Consider the following 15,973-nt stretch of genomic DNA (forward strand, 5'->3'; position numbering starts at 1 on the left):
TGGAAATTGTAAGTGATTTTTTTTTAAAAAAATGCAGCAATACTGTTTAATTGTAGTTGACTAAATTAGGTATCATAGTGGTTTGGCCTCTCCCATTTTGAGACTCCACTCCAGACTTCAATGAGAATACTCATGTACTAAAAAACTTAAAAAACAACATATAGACTATTTGTTGTTTTTTAAGTTTTTCTTGTTACAGACTAACTCGGCTACCCCCTGAAGCTTTTGAACATGTACTAAAAGTTAGGCATGTGGTTAAAGTATGTTGCACTCATGCACTAAATGTTAAATGTGTGTTTAAATATGTAGCAGGAATGGAATATAACTCTGTGTTGTTTAACATCTCTGTGACAACCCATATCTGAGCTGTATAGAAACAATTTCCCAATGCAGTGGATTATTGTGAGACAAACTTAGGCTGTATGTACACTACCATCTGCTGCAGCCATGCTGCTATAAGGTATCCTGTCCTGAACTCTTCTGCCAGCATAACTAAACCACCCCCAATGAGAGGTGGTAGCTATGTCCTCAGGAGAGCCGATGTAATGCTGTCCACACCAGCTCTTTTGTCACTGAAACTTCTTCTGTCAGGATGCTCTTTTTTCATACCCTTGACTGTCAAAAATTTTGCCAACACACTGCTAGCATGGACTAAACCTAAATTGTTGATATTCCACTTGAAAAGTTTCCCTTCATCCGATGAGCAAATTATATACGCTTCTCCAATTCTTGTATCTGCCATTCTCTCTCAGGTGGTGATGAGCATGCACAACACATCGCCAAGTCCTTGTAATTGCACCTGTAGCACTGACATCATTAATAACAATCCCATACTACCAAGGATGCCATTTATGGGGGGCTAGGAGGGAAGTAGCCCCCCATCCCCCTGAGTTTAAACCTCCTGGATTTTATACTTTGAGGTCTACTTAAAGCTGCATGCCCTGACTCCAGAGGCAATTCTCAAATGCTAGAGTTTGAGCTGCTTGCAGCTTTGCCTTTGGGGCAGAGAGTTTGTTATAAAAAGAGGGAGACAGGGTGATTAAGAAGAACCACGCTGGGCATTAAAGCAATTGAAGGATCATTAGATTATCATGAAAACATTGCCAGGTACTCCACTTAAAAGATTGGGAGGAGGGGAAGAGTAGGAATGAGTGTTGTGCTGCAGGGTTCTGCATTTGGATTACTGTGTTAAACTTACAAATGTTCTTGAAAAAAGTGTGAACAGGGACTAATCCAAATCTGACTACAAAAAGCTAAAAAAGGATTTCAGAACTGGGTGATTGGGCAACACAAAGGCAGATGGAATTCAGTGTTGATAAGTGCAAAGTAATACACACTGTAAAATATAATCTTAACTATAGATATAAAATAGCTGTTACCACTCAAGTAAGAGATCTTGGAATCATTGTGGATAATTCCCTGACAACATCTGCTCAATGTGCAGTGATAGTCGGAAAACTAAAAAGCTAACAGAATATTGGGAATCTTCAGGAAAGGAATAGATAATAATGCAAAATACCATATTGCCTCTACATAAAGTCATTGTATGCTCACATCTTGAATACTGTATGCAGATCTGGTTAGCTCATCTAAAAATAGATATATTGTATTTGGAAAAGGTACTGAAAGGGCAACAGAAATTATTAGGGGTAAGGAACAGCTTCCATATGAGAGAGTAACAGGACTGGGACTTTTCATCTTGGAAAAGAAATGACTAAAGAGTGGGGAGGATATGTTAGATGTCTGGAAAATCATGAACAGTGTGGAAAAAATAGAATAAGGAAATGTTATTTATTCCTTCACTAACATAATACACAAAGTTGACCCAATTAAATTTATAGGCAGCAGATTTAAAACAAACAAAATAAATTATTTTTTCACAATCAACTTGTGGAACTCTTTGCCAGGAGATGGTAGAAAAGACCAAACTCTAACAGGGTTCCAATAAGAACAAAATAAGTTCAAGGAGGATAGGTCCATCAATGGCTACTAGCCAGAATGGACTGTGATGGTGTCTCTAGCTTCTGTTTGCCAGAAGCTGGGAATGGGAAACAGGGGATGGATCATGATGATTGCCTCTTCTCTTTCTTCCTTCTGAAGCACCTGGTATTGGCCACTGTTGGAAGACAGGATACTGGGCTAGAAGGATCATTAGTCTGATCCAGTATGGTCATTCGACTGTTCTCATATAGAATTGAGGTGTATCTGCCCCCTGGCTGTAACCCACTAGACCCCACTCCCGTTCCAGAGCTGATAGAACACAGGAGAGCTGATGGGGTCTGCCTCTCTCTACAGAGTTAGTAACAAAGAATATACAATAAATTTTTAAGGCTAATCAGTGTCCCTTAAGTGATTTGCCACAAGAAGTCAGAATATGTTAGTGTTAGAGCTGAATGGGTCTAATATTCATTTAATTTTCTTTCTTTTATATGGGAATTAGATACAGTGCTCCTGTCAGCTAATTGCTAAGTTGTCTTCAAGAAAAAAAGCAGAGTTTTCCAGTGCCTTAGTAGCCCCTGGATAGAGATGATGTGTGTGGCGGGGAGGACGGATGGGGTTGATTCTCCCCTCCCCATTTGGTGCTTGGATTGTACTGTGCATGCTCAGTAACAATACTGAAGCCTTTGTCTTCAGCATGCTCCCCCCCCCCCCAGGCTTTCACTCTCTCCCTTCCCTCCCCCCCATCACGGCATGGAAAGGTTGGCCCCTCCCCTACCAAAATCTGAAATGGCACTCCTGCATACTGAATGTGTGTTTTGTTTAAATGCATCACTTTTGTAACTTCTCCTTAAAGATTAACATTTAAAAGCCAGCCTGAAATGCCTTCTCTTAAATAGTGTGAAGAGCCAGAGTTTATATTGATGAGTCTCTATGACAGGGTATAACAAGCAGTTTTCTTGCAAATCGCTTTTGCAACCAATGTGTTTATTTTACAAATGGACCCATGCCTGCTGTGTTATGACAGAAGCATGTGGTGAAAATCTCCTGCTCGTGAATGCCCCTAAGCCAGGAGGCCTCTAGGATATCAACTGACTTCTGGGCCAATGATCTCCTGTTGCTTTATTTGGCTCTTGCTGGTACCCATTTCACTGCTGACTGGCCAAATGCCATTCAGCAATAAAAGAGCCCTGCCTGAAGTGTTTGACACAGATGGGTTTAGTGAGAAGGGTGTGTTAAGGCTAGGAACCAACTCCATGACCTTTTTCTAACTGATAGTGGTACAGCAGATTTTTCCCCACACACAACAGCTGCTCCCTGCTTGAGTTTACACAGAATGTATTTATGCTTCATTTTTCTTTGTTTTCACCTATGAGATACCTATACATCCGAAATAATTAGGAAATGAATTATCTGTTTATTCAGCCCCAAGAGGGTGGCAAGAAATTTACAAAATATATTTTACAGATAAATATGATTTGTTTACCCTTTGGGGTAATTACTGAGGTGATTAGATCTAGCTTTTCAAAAATGATTTTACATGTGAGTTACAAGTGACACATTGGATAAAAAATAATAGACATTGCTGCCACATTATCACAACATATTGTACAGTTAAAATAGATAATACTGTCCTGCAACAAATGTAGTAAAAACTAATATATTGGGAGTGATTTTCCTCTCACATCCTGTAAGTCAGAAGTAACTCTAATGGAAAAACTGGTTCAAGGGAGAGGAGAATGAGGCCATATCTTGATTTCAATCTCTCATTTCAATCTCTCACGTGGGAGTTCGATTTGTGAAACAGGAGCGAACTGTTAGGCAAGCCTGCCCTTCCACCACGACTATCAGCTAACGGGTTGGAGTCCATGCTCGATTTTGGCAGCCCTTGTCCCACCGTAGCCCAGAGTTCAGCAGTGAGAGGCAAGGAAAACAAAGGCTCTCAGTCAGTGTCCCATCTTTTTGTCTTCCTCGAATGTCAATTTTGGGTTGGGTAGGGGACTCGGGCCCTCCTCTGCTCCCGAGCTCCAGCCCCAGAACCCTAAGGCAAGGTCCAGTAGACCCTACTTGAATGATGAACCCCACGTTGGTCACTCACCACCCCTCTCAGGGAGTTAGTCACCGTCCTCCACGACACCCCCCATCCTGGAACCGCTTCCTACAGGCTTAGATGCTCCTCCGCGGGATGTTCCTTCTGGGGGTGAGAGGCTGCCACTCCAGCACCGGTGGTGGGTGCCCCGTTCGGGTGTCTGCTTCCCGGCCTCGACCGCTGGGAGTCTGGCAACCTGCCTCTTGGGCCGTCTGTCTCCCCCGCTTCTGCCTTCCTGCCCCTGGTGACCTCGTCCATCTCCGAGGGCCAGCCGACTCTGGTGTCCCCGGCGGCTTCTGCCTCCTCGGCTGCCCTGGTGCATCTGGCGGCTTCCTCCCTGACTATCCCGGTGCATCCGACCACTGCCTCTCTGGCTGCCCCGGCATGTCCGGCGGCTTCCCCCTTTCTGAGCTGAGCAGGCGCCGCTTTTGAGCACCTGGGGGGGGACCACATCGGTCGGCTCTTGGGCTGGGAGCCTCTGGTGCTTCCGTTCCTGGGAGGAGGGACAGGCCCGGCCCATCACAGCTTGAATGGTCCGATATACTCCCTAGGCTCGGCCTCTTAGCATAAAAGACAATACAAAGCTTTCCACAGCTCTCCTGATCTGTAAGCACCTCCACCCCCTGCCTTCCGCTATGAATGTAGTCACAGATAGTTGATGAAATTAGGAGCTTTTCTATATGCATGTTTCTATTCCTGTCATTATCGTTTAAGTGTTCTCTTTCCCTGAAACATTGTTTGTCCATATACATGAAAGATAAGAAAAATGCAAATGAATTGATAAGAAATATGTATAACTGATCACTCTAACTCCATAGCTTCTAAGCTGTTTTGTCAGCCTTCCTGGCATAGTGAATAAACACCTTTAGTATTGTCTATGCTGCCTAATTTTGATTCTTGGGGAAAAGAATCATTGTACCTCACATTTGAAGAAGTAGGCTGGGCCCACGAAAGCTCATGATACCATCTACATGTTTTTTTAGTCTATAAAGTGCTACCAGTCCATTTGTTGTTTTTTAAGTTTATTCTGATTTCATTATCACTTTCACCCTTTGAATGTCAACCCACCACAACCTCCTGTCCTGAGCCCCCACACTCAATCCAATACTTACATTTCTTACAGGTACTGTCATATTGCATCCTCCCCACACACACAGCCCACTGCCCTGAGCCCTTATCCCACAGGTACATATAGCATACCTGTAAGAAATGTAAGTTACTATCACTTCTGGTTAGAGCTTTTACCTTGTGTACACTCAGTGCTTTTTTTGTATAAAAAAAAAAAGTGCCGGTACTGCAGGGGAAAAGTTGTTGAGCTCTGGTACTGTGTCTGGAGGTGCCGGTACTGCATACCAGGCAGTACTGTCACAAAAAAAGCATTATGCACACTGGTGGCAGCATTCAGTGTAAAAACGGGTTCCACTCAAACTATAGTGTGAAACTACAAATGACAGCAAAAGGCTCTGGCAGCTGGGAGGCAGCAGGTAAATGTTATGGCATTAGGGAGCAACTGAAACCTTTCCAAGCCACCTCCCCATTGTCAGAGCCTTTCACTGAAATGTGAAAAGGCTCCAGCAGTGAGAGGCAGAAAAACAAGGTAGGCATGCCTCTCTACAGCTGTGCTGCCTATACACAGCTGTTTATACCCATGAGAAAGGGGAACACCATGAATATGTTCTGCATACTGCCATAAATGTAGAGATAACCTTTGAAGTGGGACTAGGTCAAACATCCTTAACTACCTGTTAGCACATATCAGCAAGATGCACACAGAGCAGGTCCTCTGATATGGGGGGTAGTTGTCCTGGGGCCCTGTAATTCAAAAGAGCCCGAGGCTCCCATCTACCACTACCATGGCAGAAGCAGCAGCCAGAGCTGTGGGCCCTTTAAATCACCACCAGATCACCATACAGCACCCTCTGGGCAGTAGAAAGGGCTGGCTGAGGGAGAGGGGGCATGTCGCAACTAGCTCTAGACTGGCTGCCCCCAGTCCTGCCCCTGCTGCCCGATGCCCTGCCACTTCCAGCAATGTGGAGCTGGACCCTCCCCACCTTTCTCCCTCCCACCTCCCAGAATTACACTGTGGCAGGCTAGAGCAAGAAGATGAATACCCTATGGTCTAGTTTTTCATGGAAACAAACCATAAGACTTGTTTGGATACCATTAAAATCAACTAAATGTCAAGGCCTGAAAACTGAAAGTATGTCTACACTACCCCGCTAGTTCGAACTAGTGGGGTAATGTAGGCATACCGCACTTGCAAATGAAGCCCGGGATTTTAATTTCCCGGGCTTCATTTGCATAAGCCGGGCGCCGCCATTTTTAAATAAAGGCTATTTCGAACCCCGTGCCGCGCGGCTACACGCGGCACGGAGTAGCTAGTTCGGATTAGGCTTCCTAATCCGAACTAGCTGTACTCCTCATTCCACGAGGAGTATAGCTAGTTCGGATTAGAAGCCTAATACGAACTAGCTACTCCGTGCCGCGTATAGCCGCGCGGCACGGGGTTCGAACTAGCCGAGATTTAAAAATGGCGGCGCCCGGCTTATGCAAATGAAGCCCGTGAAATTCAAATCTCGGGCTTCATTTGCAAGTGCGGTATACCTACATTACCCTCCTAGTTCGAATTAGGAGGGTAGTGTAGACATACCCGGAGATACTCCTCAACATAGGGCAATTTCAATATTTTTTGTAATAATTCACTATCAAAACTTGACTTTGCATAAAAAAGTTTTTGAAAACCCAAGCTTAAAGAAGATAAGAAATGTTGACATTAAAAAAAATACTGTGTTTTTCTTAGCTCTGTCTTCCCTGTAACATAGATTGAGGGGGTAGACCAGAGTAACATAACAGTGAAATATAAAATGAAGAGTTGCTAAATGATAAGATTAAAAGCTTTAATAGCACTTTTTCAATTATTTGAAAGATGGTACTGAAAAACTAAATCAGGAGATCAAAGTAAGTGATGACCATCCTCTGATAGAATGTAGAACAATTTCCTGATGGTAAAGATTGTGGTAGCAGAGCCAGTCTTAAGGATTGGGGAACCAGGCGGTTACCCGGGGCCACCATTTTCAAGGGGTGACCGCATTTCGGCCCGACTTCCTGAATCCTCCCCCCAGGTTTCCCTGGCTACTCCCTAACCTTTTTTTTTTCCCCTAGACAAATTTTCCCCAGCGCTTTTTTGTACGTTTGTTTTGTTTTTTCTTTAAAAACTTTTGTCTGGTATTTTTTTTGAAACCATCTGGCAAGCCTACGGGTGAGCCGGGAGGTCGGTTAGAACCGGCTCTTTGTGGTAGTATGGGTCCCTGTCCTTCTATCATGTCTGTTGTTATTGTCTGGTATAAATGTATGTTTAGATAGTATAAGTGATGATAATTTTGTCTAAAATTGTGTAAATATAGGTAAAAATTAATTAAGCCTAAACTGGGTGTACTTGTGATTCAATTTCCCAATTTAACCTCTAAGGGTATGTCTATACTGCCACCCTAGTTTGAACTAGGGTGGCTAATGTAGGCATTCAAACTTGCAAATGAAGCCCGGGATTTAAATATCCCAGGTTTCATTTGCATGTTCCCAAGCGGGCGCCATTTTTAAATGCCCATAGTTTGAATTACCTGTCCACGGCTACACGCAGCACGAAGTAGGTAGTTCGAATTAAAGCTCCTAATTTGAACTACCGTTATTCCTCCTGCAAGGAGGTTTAATGGTAGTTCACCTTAGGAGCTTTAATTCAAACTACCTAGTCCGTGCCACGTGTAGCCGCGGGCAGGTAGTTTGAACTACAGGCATTTAAAAATGGCGCCCGCCCGGGAACATGCAAATGAAGCCCAGGATATTTAAATCAATGGCTTCATTTGCAAGTTCGAATGCCTACATTAGCCACCCTAGCTCGAACTAGGGTGGCAGTATAGACATACCCTTAGAGGTTAAATTGGGAAATTGAATCACAAGTACACCCAGTTTAGGGTGGCAGTGTAGACATACCCTAACAGACTCATGGTAGTTAAATTTCCATGGCACTTTCCCTGTTGCTGGATCTACAGAAATGTTGGAATTCTAAGCAAGTAAACCTATTTTAGGGGAAATATATCATTCATAAAATTATTTTTCAATAAATGTATATAACATTTCATTTGGTAAGGTTCTTTCTTTTTATTCTTATTAGCTGTGAAAAAATATTTGGCATATATTGTAAGTAAAGGTATTTGGGTGCCCATTTCCTGGTACTGGAAAACCATTCATTGTGAACTAGAATAAAATATAGTTGTAAAATGTAAAATACAATGTAAAATCCTGTTTTTTGTTTCATACTCAAAAGTTTCTGCAAGTGCTTTACATTTGCTCACATCAGGATTTACTCACAGGCAGTTTTGGACATGTGAAGGCATTTGAGCAAAAATGTTGTCAAGAACCTTGTGGCTCATTATGGTGATTTCTTAGGCATGCATCCAGATAGCAACCAAAAATGGGTTGCGAATAAATATCTTCTCTGAATGGAAGTAACTCTAAATATTCACCCTATGCAATCTTATTTGGCTTTATTCTAACTATACTTATTTGATTTTACTTGTGCAGCAATGTAATATATAATGTGAGTAAGGATATCAGAATTTGGTCCTAAATAATTTCAAGGAAATATTTTTTTGAAAAAAAATGTAAACTGCTTATAGACAGATGATGATATGAAAAAAGGCAAAATTCATCACACAAATTGTCCTTTATGAATTTTTCACCCAGCACTAATTATCATCAAAGAGTTCCAGAATTACATCTTGAGACATACTAAATATTTCTAAAAATTAATAGCAGAAATAATAATTCAAAATGTAAGTCAACTCCTGTTAATGGTTATACATTTTCAGGTCAAATTGCCGCTATGAAGTTGTTGTGAATTAAAACTTGAAAGTTTAAATTGAAAACTGTCTTGTATGTTCTAATCATTTTTTTAAAAAAATGTAATAGTAGTCCCAGGATTCCACTTAAGTGGTTGTTTCCCATGGTGTAATTACCAGTGAAGAAGAATAAGGTGGCTAAACTACAGTGAGATTGAATTTACAGCTGATAATGCCCTTCCAGGCCTGCCCTACTTTGGAGTGTGTTGTTGGCTGAAAGGCAGGTTTGAAGTCCCCTAAGGTTATATGATTTAAGTCTTAAAGCTCTCCAAAGATTACTGCATGCAAAACTGCCTTTCCAATAGAAAGAGGATTTTTAAACAGCTTGAGGGACTTCACTTTTAAGATTAAAATAAACATATATTGTAATGATTATTTTAAAATATTGAACAAGAATTAGCATTTATGTTCAGGACAAAGTTACCAGCTTCCTCTCTTCATGCCTTCACCAGATAGATAGATAGATAGATAGATAGATAGATAGATAGATAGATAGATAGATAGATAGATAGATAGATAGATAGATAGATAGATAGATAGATAGAAAAAAGCCTGTATTATCCATCACGCTTAGGGCATTTCAGTTATCTGAGAGTCCCATCAACCTAGGAAAAATCAATCGACAGTAATAGTAAAACTCAAGTTTTTAATAATGGTAGTTTTGTGGTGTGAGGCAGTTGGTCTCACATTTCTATTTTGAGTTAAAGATGATTAATACTTCTTAAATAAAAAATTGCTAAGCCGATCATGGTAAACCAAGCCAGGCCTGTGCGCCTGAAGATGTGACAGTATTGTGACCGGGGGCAATGCCGGTTAACAACATTTTCTGGTTAACAGAGTGCTGGATAACAAAGGTTTCACTGTACGTAGGTAGGTAGGTAGGTATTAGAGTGTCTGCCTGTGTGTCTGTCTGCAAGCCTTTTTGTTCAAGAACTCCTCCTAAATGGTAAGAACTAGGGCCACCAAATTTGGCATGCAGCTTCCTCTTATCATAACTTAAAGCAAGGTCAGGGTTTGGCTGTGTCAGGAGAAAGAGAAACCCTGGAAAAATAATTATTTTCCATAACATGCCAAGGGAGGGGCTACTGCTGAGAGGTATGTGATATGAGAGTGGCAACTGGCGGCAGTGAGCCCGCAAGGGAGAGTATCCTGCAGTGTAAACTGGGGGCAGCCATACTACCAAGGGAGCAGGCTCTGCTACCTTGCCTGCAAGTGCACCGAATAAGTAGCCCCCCCACCCCAGCCCCTTTCTCCCTTCACTTGGCTGCAGCACCGGAAGAAAGGGGGAAAAAAAGACCCCTCGTGGCTGAGGATGGATTTTGGGGCCTGGGAGGAAGTGAAAAGGCCCATGCCAGATGGGACCTCCCACCCTGAGCTCCTCCTCACTCCCAACCTTCCATCTCCAGCCTCCTACATACACTCTCACCCCATCCATATCCAAGGCTGTGCCTGAGCACTGCACCGCACTCCCCCCGCCTCCCTGCCAAACTGCCAGCTGCCTGCCTTGAAGTACCTGGGCATTTTATTATTTTATTTGTTATTTTATTTGTTAATGACTCAATGTAGAATCCCAAACACATTACCAACATGACTACAAAAAAAAACCATGCTTGGGATGGCATCCTGGGTTATCCTCATTTAGGATCAGAGGAAGAGATTCAGAGGTGATTTTAAGGTGCTGTCACTCAATAAAAACTCCCTGATACTTAGATTCCCTATACCCGCTGAACCTCATAAAATGAGGTTTACATGATCTTTTGAAAAAGGGTTGTATTTAAGAAAGATCAACATCTAAACTACCGGGGGGAGGGTTTGAAAAAAAGCAGCGGTCATGTTTATGCTAATGAAGCACAAGATATTTAAATCCCCTCTTCATTAGCAATTTTGACGTGCCTAATCTACATCTCACTGTCGACAGAGAGGTGTAGCCTAGATGTACCCCAACTGTTTGCTGTCAATAGAATGATGGCACAGAGAAGGGAGATCCTCCAGTGGCATAGAACTGGCATAATGACTCTTATGCCGCCCCACTCTATGGTCTAGGAGAGCTGACTGGGGATTTTGTTCATCCTCCTGATCCCTAACTGCCCAGAATCAGCCTTGTGGCTCCTTTGACATCTATTATCAATTAAACCAGCCTTCCTGATGCTCTAGAACACACCAGGGAATTGGACTATAGTACCACCAGCCCAGGGTCAGATGGCCACTCTTTCTGAGTTGTGCTGCGCAGTCCTCGACTCCATTTGAGAATCAGGGTCCTGATTGGCAATGAAAGAAAGGGGAAAGTCCACCTATGATTACTTTTACTTATTCTAACCAAAGAGCGCCTATAAATTTAGGAGAGTGACATTCAGAATAGAAGTGCTGCAGCTGCTGAGTGTGTTTTTATATATTGGAGCATTTTAAGATTGTGGGTGTATCACAAGCAAATGATTTAACTACAGTCAGCTGTCCTATAAGTTGTTCATAATTACTGATTTTGCTTTTCAGAAGAACATAATGAAGTTCTCAATGTAGTTCTTTCAACTGCTGCAGCAGTGCTGACTCTTCAGTATTGCATAGTTCAATCACATAGGACATCTTCATATTCCTGTGAAGCAAAATATAAAAAGCCCTGAAAGATAGAAGCAACACAGAGGTAATGTCTGGTGTTATTACCAGCTCAGTTTCATTTGCCTCACAGTGATGGCCTGGCTCTTTGAAAATTTGAATATTTTAATCACATTTCTAGCAGCAGCCACAGTGCTCATATTTCAGTAAGTTCAGAAAATGTTTCCTTCATATTTTGTTATTTTTCACTTATAGGCTAATATATATATATATATATATATATATATATATATATATATATATATATATATATATATATATATTTATATTTAAAAAGGCTAAAGTGATTTAAAAATATCTGAGCCTGCTTTTCCAGAGAATATACATTGCCTTTAAAGCAAATAAAAGGCTGATACGAATATGGAAATGTTGTTTTGACACAAACTCTGATCTATTCTATTTAGTTTCTTCTTGCATTATGGTACGTATGTGTAGCGCCTGGTGAGTGTTCATTTCAAGTCCTCTGCTGTGCCAATACATAGAGGCTGCATCTAGACTGGCAAGTTTTTGCAGAAAAACTTGCCAGCTGCCTACACTGGCCACTTGATTTTGCGCAAAAGCACTGACATTCTACTGTCCAAAATCAGTGCTTCTTGCGCAAATGCTCTGACATTCCCGTTCGGGCAAAACCCCTTTTCTGGAAAAGTTTTTGCACAGGAGGGCCAGTGTAGACAGCTAAAAACTGTTTTGCGCAGAAAAGCCCCGATGGCGAAAATGGCGATCGGGGCTTTCTTGCACAAAACCGCGTCTAGATTGGCACGGACGCTTTTCCGCAAAAAGTGCTTTTGTGGAAAAGCGTCCGTGCCAATCTAGATGCTCTTTTCTGCCAATGCTTTTAATGGAAAAACTTTTCCGTTCAAAGCATTTCCGGAAAATCATGCCAGTCTAGACGTAGCCAGAGGGTGAATTGTTACAACCCTCAACTATAGCCTTGAATCTTGAGCTCAATCTGTAACAGCTCATGGTTTTATTTCTGGAGGTCCCCCTTCCATTGGCCAAGATGACATCTATTATGTGTCTCCTCTCCCCCAGAATATTACTCCATATGCTTTCAAAAGTTCCCACCCCAATAGAATAATATATTTTACCTGTCAACTCTGTTATAGTATCCACATGTCTATGACCCTGGTGGGGTTGCTGTGTACAGTCAAAGTTCAAACCTGTTCTGTTAAGATGCACTTCACCGGGCAAGTCATGGTGGGCATCACATGGGATTTATCCTGTTTTTCCAATCGGCAGTATAGGAATATGTATATTTTATTCTGCCAGTTAAATAGGTTATGTAGGGGGGAGCTATCAAATATTTTATTTTTAAAATATCAGATCTAAGGGCTACTCATTACTACTTCTTCTTGTTCTATCTGTACAGCACCTAGCACAATGGGGCTCTATACCATGACTACTACTAATAATAATGAAATAATTCCTACTTCCTTTTCCATCAAATTTATGATAATGCGATAGAACAGTGCAGAATTTTAGTAATAGGTTCAAAATGAGATCCAGTCATGGGAAACCTGGATTTATATCAACCGGAATGTTTCTAACTTTGGGGTCCTCAAAGTTTTGCCTTAGCTTGGGAAGGGCTCATCAAATAGTCAGATGGAAAAGATCCTGCAAGGTGCTGAATGCTTCTACTCTCAAACCTTCTCATAAGACTTTTCCCTTCAGGGAAAAGTGTTAGGGAGACTATTTTATTTTGCTTTTCTTGGGACTCCCATCTAATCTTATTTCCTGGATGCCTGTGGCTTACTTTTGAAAGTTGCATCATCCCTTACTTCCTTTTGTTGTAATGGTCTTTGCCTAAAAATTAACTGCCTCAAAACTTCAGATCATTTACTACAATCACTTTACAGTCTGAACAACTGTTATAATCACTATCCAGCCTGCATGCATTTCATGATAAAATTTACACATTCATTCATATTTTAAAGTATATTTAGTGCTCAAGAAAGGTGCCAGACTGACACCCTGGAGGCTGAAATCTGTCATTGATCCACAGATCATTTAAAGATCAGGTAGCACTTCATTTGATTGGGGACTTTTTTGTGTGGGGAGGATAGGAAAGGGAGACTTAATACAGAGTTACAAGAATATTTCAAAAACTTCAGGGGGTAGCTGAGTTAGTCTGTACAGGATAAACTTAAAAAACCAACAAATAGTCAGGTAGCACTTTGAAGACTAACAAAACATGTAGATGCTATCATGAACTTTCATGGGCACAGCCCACTTTTTCAGATGTGGCCTGTGCCCATGAAAGCTCAAGATACCATCTACATGTTTTGTTAGTCTTTAAAGTGCTACCAGACTATTTGTTGGTTTTAAGAATATTTCAGTTACATTAAATCTTTGACTTTTTTGCTAATGCTTTCAATAAAGGTACAAACTAGCACTGATTGTGAAGGTGGTTTTCGGCATGAAGGACACAATCATCTTACCAATATGAGAAGTGCAGTGGAAGTCCCATGCGCAGGACTTGGTCCAAACTGCACTCTTTTGTGTTTCACTAACGCTGTGTGTACACATGCACTATAAAAGAACTAAAAACAATATTAAAGTGAGGTAATAACGGATCACCAATGAAATTAATGCAATTTCAATGGGTGTTCTGCTTGTTTAAGGACTGTATGATTTGACTTGTGGTGTAAAAATCAAAAATATTCTAGAGGAATAAGGCACTTTAATGGCAAGACTATTAAAGTAAGAGTCTTTCAAGTTCTTTTTCTTATCATGGAAGCAAATTTTAGTCTTGTCACAAGATATATAGTTGAGTTTCTGATATATAGAGGCATCTTTAGGGAAGCTATGGCAAACAGCAAGGCAGTTTCGTCTCTGTCTTAATCATCTCTAACAACCAACAATTCTCAAAGTAGAGCTGCTCTCTGAGAACTGGACATTAGTGTTTGGACTGAAATATCTAAAAAAAGGAAATGTCTTCTGGTGTTTGTGACCTTCTCCATTCAAGGAGTGCAATAAACAAGGAGTACAATAAACAAGTAACACAAGGAATAAATCCAGACTCTATGGGTACATCTAGACTGGCAAGATTTTGTGCAAAAGCAAGCGCTTTTGTGCAAAATCTTGCTGCCTGTCTAGACTGGTTGTGAGTATTTGCACAAGAACACTGACTTTGTACTGTACAAAATCAGTGGCTTTGCGCAAACACTCCAACGCTCCTGCTCAGGGATAAGCCCTCTTGCGCAAGTATTCTTGCGCAAGAGGGCCAGTGTAGACAGCCACATTAATTTCTTGCGCAAGAAAGCCCGATGGCTAAAATGGCCATCGGAGCTTTCTTGCGCAAGAGAGCTTCTACACTGGCACGGATGCTTTTGCACAAAAGCAAATCTTTTGCGCAAAGGCACATGCCAGTATAGATGCTCTCTTGCGCAAATACTTTTAACGGAAAAACTTTTCCGTTAAAAGTATTTGCGCAAAATCATGCCAGTCTAGACGCAGCCCATCACTGTTAAGATGACTAGTAACATCTGCTATCTCTCAGCAAAGGGGAAACAGTATTATACAAATAATATGAACCTAGAAAACAGGTCTATGCTGTCAGCAGAAATAGCCAAACCAATACTTCTGGAATGGGGTGAAATCTAGACCTCATTCAAATCAACAGCGAAAAAGGTAATTGACATCCATGTGACTTACAATGACAATAAACTTATTTAATGAGTTTCTCCTAAACATTAAAACTAATATATTTCTGACTTAGTGTTTTCCTTGCCTGTTAATCATCATTTCATCTCCTTTCTCTTTAAATCCTACTACAATAACTAAGTGAAAAATTGATTTTTCACTTCAGTGGACAAAATGAAAAATCCAGGAAAAAAATCTGTTTGTTCCAAATTATATTTTTTCATGCTGTAAGGAAAAATGAAATTTTAATTCATTTCAAAGAAGATACTTAAAACATTGTTTCAAGATGACATGTTTCAAAATGTCATTTTCAAAACAATGTTTCAAATTGACAGTCTTGTAATATTTTAAAAAACAAAATATCAAAACAACTTATTTTAAAATATCAAAATGAAATATTTTCATGTTTTTTACTTTGTTTTCTAGGGATTTGGGTGTGGTTTTTAAAATGAAACTATTGGAAAATCAACCTAAAATGTACTCCTCCACAAAATGTACTTTTTTGTGGATTTTGTATTCACTGAAAAAAATTGCTCACTACTAATAACTAATTAATGAATTATTAAAGAATGTTATGAAGATCTTAAAATTTACATTGGGATCTGATTCTACATCTACAGTCAAAGTATATAATGCCAACACTGTCAAAACTCTAGTCCCTTAACATTTTCCTTTTCAATAGTCTTACTTAGTAGAGAGACTAAATGCTGAAGAGTTATTTATAAAACTACAAGAAACAGCAGCCATTTTAAACAAATGAACATGTAACAGGCTTACAGCACTGTAACAGCAGGATTGA

This window comes from Pelodiscus sinensis, chromosome 2, assembly GCF_052426305.1.
Source record: "Pelodiscus sinensis isolate ZL-2025 chromosome 2, ASM5242630v1, whole genome shotgun sequence".
Classification (NCBI taxonomy): Eukaryota; Metazoa; Chordata; order Testudines; family Trionychidae; genus Pelodiscus; species Pelodiscus sinensis.